The sequence below is a fragment of the Protomyctophum bolini genome (assembly GCF_963924005.1).
Source record: "Protomyctophum bolini genome assembly, chromosome: 14".
Lineage (NCBI taxonomy): Eukaryota > Metazoa > Chordata > Actinopteri > Myctophiformes > Myctophidae > Protomyctophum > Protomyctophum bolini.
This window is the reverse complement of record NC_137875.1, coordinates 7,821,276-7,828,276: the sequence shown is the minus strand read 5'-3', so window position 1 is coordinate 7,828,276 and position 7,001 is coordinate 7,821,276.

The window sequence follows — 7,001 nt, the reverse complement described above, 5'->3', positions numbered from 1 at the left end:
TCTAGGGTGTACGCATAAGCCTGAGTAGATGATAAAATGAGGGTTTTTTTTTTTTTAAGTGAAATTAAAATGTCCCTTTAATGTGACCCCCGTTGTTTTCAGCACCTTGGACAGCGATTCCACTGATTCCTGATGCAGAGGGATTGTGCAATAACTCTACGTGCAAAGTTTGCTGATTAGGGATCATCATCAGCGTAGTCGCTGTCCTGAAAACATGATTTTTGCCAGCAGGAGTTTTTCTTTGCTTGTCAACAGTGCCGGTTCTAGGCCTTTTGAGGCCCTAGGCAACATATTATACAGAGCCCAAAATGTTTATAAACGAATCACAAATGTTTATAAACAAATCACAAATGTTTATAAACAAATACCAAAATGTTTATAAACAAATCCCAAATCCCTTGGTCCTACCCCCCCGACCATGAGACTTACTACAGGTCAACTGGTAGTGGTCCTACCCCCCCCATGAGACTTACAAATCCCAAATGTTTGTAAACAAATCCCAAATGTTTGTAAACAAATCCCAAATGTTTATAAACAAATCCCAAAATGTTTATAAATAAATCACAAATGTTTATAAACAAATCACAAATGTTTATAAACAAATACCAAAATGTTTATAAACAAATCCCAAATCCCTTGGTCCTACCCCCCCGACCAAGTTGTCAAACTAACTTGAAACGCCAGTCAAGCTGGTGCTGTTAACTTCTACTGCTAAACACTTATGATCAAACAAGGTGAATCATTTTGTTTCCATCCAAATGCCAAGCAAATTTTAAATGGGGTGTGAGTGATTTTCCATTATTTTGTTGTTGTTAACTAGCTCTATATTCCAATGTATTTGTATATTGTTCAATAGGGATTCTCCCCATTTCTACAACTCTAAACAAAACATTCATTTTTGTGGGTCATGGATTCCAATTTGATCCAATCAGGCACGGCAACTCATACAGGATAAAGGATAAATAAGTGCAATTATAGAAGTGACATTGGAATTGGAACACTTTAAAAGTTGATGCCGCATCCTGACCTATAAATATGTTTCCTTACAGTGCTGCTGGAGAGATGTTTTCTTTAGTTTTTACATATATCGTATACACCCCCTTGAAGCGTCAAATAATTAGGTATAATGTGGATTTTGTTCCATTTCTATCAACCAGCCTGGCATGACTATAACTGAACATTGAACACACTAGAGATTTATTTTTAAATGTCCATTCTCCTTTTCAAATGTTGTGATGCACAGTTAGCATGAGAACACTTTGGATAAAGCTGCAATCCCTATGTTTTACATCCCCTACCAATGGAGAGAGACAATAGCAACTCTTAACACCCTGGATTTGAACCCAGATCTCCCGCGTGGGACACCAAACATCTACCTATACTGTACCTACCGCTCATCCAAGATTCTCTCCCTGCTTGGCCAAACCTCTCATCCAAGATTCTCTCCCTGCTTGGCCAAACCTCTCATCCAAGATTCTCTCCCTGCTTGGCCCAACCTCTCATTCAAGATTCTCTCCCTGCTTGGCCCAACCTCTCATTCAAGATTCTCTCCCTGCTTGGCCCAACCTCTCATTCAAGATTCTCCCCGTTGGCCCAACCTCTCATTCAAGATTCTCTCCCTGCTTGGCCCAACCTCTCATTCAAGATTCTCTCCCCGCTCGGCCAGGAGAGAGACCGCTTGTAGAACCAATGTGAAGACTTTAGGCACTTCACGCTGCGTTTTGAGCTTGCCGATCTGCTATTTTCAATGCTTTTGTGTGACACTCTAGTCTACTATGATAAAGTAGGGTGTTGATTTAAGAAAAAGACTGAAATGCCAGGACTGAAAGTTTTGTAATAGTTCGACATTGGAAGTGGAGAGAATGAGTCAGTAGCCTAAACCTCTGGTTGTTAATATAACTGAGAGGATGCAAATGTCACCAAATGGAAAGGGTGCATTTGGTTACATAATGTATCCTCTCAGAGTTTTTCTTGTGTTGCCACCAGATGACTATAAGTGTTTGTAATTTTAAATCAACTTGGGGCCTAATAAAACCTTAAGTGTGTGTGTGTGTGTGTGTGTGTGTGTGTGTGTGTGTGTGTGTGTGTGTGTGTGTGTGTGTGTGTGTGTGTGTGTGTGTGTGTGTGTGTGCGTGTGTGTGTGTGTGTGTGTGTGTGTGTGTGTGCGGTCAAAACTCAGTAGTGGAGCTTTTGCTTAGCATCCCAAAAGAACTACACTTCCCAGAGTCAAAACACAAAATGGCCGCTGCTCATTAAGAGCACCTGCAGACTTTAAAAGGCCACACAAACAGAAACCAGGGAGAGAAGAAGCTCAAGGTCTTTCAGGAGTCGAGTTCAGCCCCAAAGACGCCAATGGTCATTTATGTATTCAACTGCTTTATTCTACTTCTGCTTAATGTGGTTAAATTCAGGCTAATTGTGTGTTTAGTGTGTGTGTGTGTGTGTGTGTGTGTGTGTGTGTGTGAGAGACCTCCATCGAGCCGACAAGTCCTGTTTCAGACATCATGGAGCACATGAACATGGCTCTGGATGTATTTGTTCAGTGTATGTAATGTCATGTGAGTTTGTATAAGAATCATTGGAGTGGAGTAGTTTTTATTTTCATTTATTTTCCTGCGCAAATTGTTAAAAAATATATATATAATAAAAAGGTAATGGTATTTGCACCTGTAACGATCTGAACAATTTTCCCCTCCAATTTCACAGGTACAAACTTTAAACGTGATTTATTAAAATTAATTTCATTTATTTGATGTTTTGTTTAAATTCATTTAAACTTTTTTTTTTTTTTTTTTTTACAAATGTCTTGTCCAATTTCAATGTACAGTTTTCATAATGCGTTACAAGTTCCTGTATATAAACTAGAATGGATACTAGCTCAACGTGTAAATAAATCTCAAAGACTAATGTGTCCCGATGTGTTATTTAACACTTTAAAATTCAGTGAGTACAGCACAGTCTTTGTGCAACTGATTAGTATAAACTTCCCAGTATATTCTATGTACAACAGACGGTAGGTGCAGTCCAAGTTTCATAGTGCAAGAAAAGGACAGAAGTATATATTAACAGGCAACGGAGGCACCTTGGTCAATCATGACCATGCAGTATTGTGTCACAGGGCTGTGACATGGCGTGACAGGGATGTCAGGCCCTGTCACAGAGATGTCACATCAGAGCCCCACCCCTCTCACAGCACTGTGTGACCGGGATCTCAGCGTGGGCGTGCGTATCTGTGTGTGTGTGTGTGTGTGTGTGTGTGTGTGTGTGTGTGTGTGTGTGGTTCATGGTACTGCTGTAGGTGTTGTGGCAGGCAGCTGGAGTGTGTAGTAAACACAGTCTGGACCAGAGGTAGGAGCAGGTGGGATCTGGGACTCAGAGACTGCAACAGCAACAGATTTAGAGGAACAGTGAGATGATCGCCTCATGGCAACATGAGCTGACGTCTGGTCTTGCACTTGCATAGGGATTTCCTCATACTGAAACACAAAGTCAGAATACATACACTGTTATACCTGTTTCAGTGTCTTCCGATTTAGCTGCCCCATGCAGTCCTTCTTTAAATCTGTTGATGAAACCATAACATTGTTTTTATGGTGTGGCAATTTTACTATGCTAAAGAAGATCATACATTGGATCCATTTCCCAGATGCAGGTTACTTTTCAGAAGGAAGGTAATTTGTCAGTACCAAGGGCTCACTTACAGCCAAGTTACTGACCTCAGCAGGGGTGGTGGTCCCAGGTGAAGTGGTGACAGGTGAAAAGTCACTGTCCGGTTGACTGGGTCTGTTGTGACATCGGGCTGATGAAACAGGCAGATATAATTTTTTATCATTTTCATAGAAGTGTATATTTGTGTGTCTTTAATTGTTCTGATGAATTGAAAATGAGGACCCTGATGTAAACAAGTCTTTTTCTGGTTTCATCTTCGTAGCAGTTTTTGTATTGAATTCTATTCTGTTGCATTGACTTTTATTCTGTGCATACATTTTTCAATCACTCAATCAAAATCATCATGAGTATGAGGTAAAAAATGATACAGACCTGCTAGTACAGTGATCAGAATGAGGTTGAGGGCCACAGACACGACGGCCAGAGACACAAGCGGCCAGAACATAAAATCCTTCTGAGAGCCTTCGTTGTTTGGCATTGGCCGCTTGATAGCTGAAACAAAAACGTCATTGCAACAGAAAGAAAATGTGTAACGTTTTAAAAATGTTATCTCTGAAAAATAACAATCATGTTCACGTTTATTTGCAGAGCACTGTTTGGAAGATTTGCAATCAATAAATGTTCCCTGAGATTCTTCATACTGTATTGATAAGGGTCAAGTTTAAAATCTTCAAGTTCAAATCTTTCAAAAGCCAGAAAGCTTGTCTTGCTTACCAGAGACAAGATGAAAGGTTTCATTCGGAAAGGTGGTCTTATCTCGGACACCGATGCAGTAGTAAAATCTTGTCTTGTCCAGGGTCACGTTGTCAATGAACAGGCGGTTCCCCAACTTCACAGAGTACATGTTTTTGAAAGTCTCATTGCAATAAGTAGCAACCTCTGACTTGCTGTTGAATGTTCTCAGGATTCTAACAGGGGATTCTCCCAGTAGCTGCATGTACCAGATGACATCCTGTTCCAGAGAACAGTTCAGTATGGTGTCTTGTCCCTCTTCCACAGGGAAATTGGTCCATCCCTGAGTGTGAACCGAGGTCATAAAAATTCCAAACATAAACAACAGCATCTGAACGTGTTTCTCCATGTTGTTGTTCAGCAGAAACCAGATAACAGCAGATAGTGATATCATGTCCAGTCTGTCTGTCTCTATACTTAGCTGTCTCTCTCAGCTGTCCTATACTGTCTCTTCTACCATGTCTCTCTCAGCTGTGCTACTAAGTCTAAATACTTTAGAGGTATAACAGTGGACTAACCATCTTCCTCTTCCATCAATCTCGAAGCCAAGTGACTGATGGCACTGCATGACATTAAAGCTGTGTAACTTCCTGTCTGACGTCTTTGTGTTGTCACTGATGCTGCTTCCAATTCAGAGTGAAAGCTGAATAAGCAAGAATATATTGAGAAATATTGGCGTTTTAACTAAGTCTATTTTCATGGCTAGAGTTAGAGTAGGTTAGAGTCTCTGTAGGAGACTTAACCTGTAATGGTGAGATTATGCATGTTGGCGGTGTATATATACAGTATGGAACTGGAGCAGTGGTGTAGAGAGGTTGTGGTCACTGATCATGTCTAGCACAGATTGCAGAAGTGCTATACTTGCAACCTAACCACAACTTTATGCAGCTTATGCTGTGCAAAGAACACAACCCTCTCTGCAGGTCCCTGTACAAACATACACTGAACTGAGGGAATGTTCTGTATGTGCATGTGCATGTTGTGTATGTGCCATCGACTGATCTAATATACGGCAACCTTCCCCGTGTTTCTTCACTAGTCCAATTCAGAAGAACACATTTTGCCGGCCACTGCTACAGAGCTGACAATGAGGTCCTGGCCCAGGATATGATACAAAATGTAATAATTCTGACATGGCAATCATGTCAGAAAGGGCTGTAACTCACTTTTAGCTTAATGCTCCAAACTGTATCGTGATGCGTCCGCTTCGACCCTCATGGTCTCAAGGTCGTATCACAATAAAGGTTCAAAGTGAGTTTCAAACTTGCAAGCCCCTTTTCAATATGCTTTTTGGGACTTTCGCACTCTGGAATATATGATTAAAATATGATCACATAAATTCTGTTGTCATCTTACATGGTCATGGTGAAAAGATGGGTTTTTTAAACACTAGAACGATGCAAGTTGGAAGCGAAGGAGGGAAGGGGCTTAATTTGAAGCGGGAGGAGGCTGGCCTCATTCTCGGCGACATCATCATTGACATCATCAGAGCCTATAACCAACCAATGGTCTCATAGATTGTCAGATTAGTCAAACCAACTTGCAAGTGAGGACTCCTGTTTGGAGTTGGGTTTGGATAGACCTTTACTTTATTCATCCAAAAAATCCTTTGCCCTGCCCTTGTTACCAGAAGAAGGTACATAATAATATCACATCTGGATGAGTACCACAGCCTTCGACACCGTGGCAGAGGACGTGGCGAAGACAAATCGTGTCCTTCACTACCGTCTGGAATTTGCAGAGGACATCAACCAGCGCATGAGGATCCCAGACACCCTCAGGGTGCACGATGCAGAGAACACCAAGGCCCTGCTACCATCACCACAGTGGGCCCTGTCCCACCACCAACATCGCAGACCCGCCACCTTCATGCACGTGCCAGAGAGGATCACCATAGCAGGAGAGGACGCTGATGGCCGGGACCTTCCATACTGTCACCACCCCGGAGAGTATTTACAGCCGATCCACACCTCCCCCCCACCCCTGGACTCGGACAGGATGACGCCCCTGCCTCACGTCCTGACCCTCTGGGAGCAGCCTCTAGAGTGCCTGGAGGCTCAGCAGAGGACCACCCCGTCTCCCTCTCCCACCCATCGTGCTAGACAGGAGACCACCCTGTCTGACTGCAGCCACGACGTTAGACAGGAGGGACAAGACTGTCCCTCCAGCTCCCGCGGAGAAGACCAAAGTGCCACTAGTGAGAACGTGGCTGCAAACCAAAATGGCCGCCAGGTCATCCTCGACAAAGCTGAAGCCAGTGAAATCTCTTTGTCACCTTCACTGCCGTCGTCACCACTACCATCATCATCATCTGCTCCCCCATTCCTTGTGTGTCCACCGCTCTGCTGTCCCGAGGACGCAGACACAAACCTGTACACGGCACGGGGTCTTCTGACATACATGCGGTCGACAACGGGCCGGGGCTACCAGCAGGCCTTAGAGCTCCTGAACAAAAGCAGGGCCCACCAGCAGCAGCAGGAGGAGGTTCTGGTTCTGGATGAACTGGACGCCTCCTCACTCAGACAGCAGATGGAGACGATGATGCGCCGCCTGCAGCTGTTGGAGGAAGAGAGCCATGAGCGCTCCAGGCAAGCGGTGGT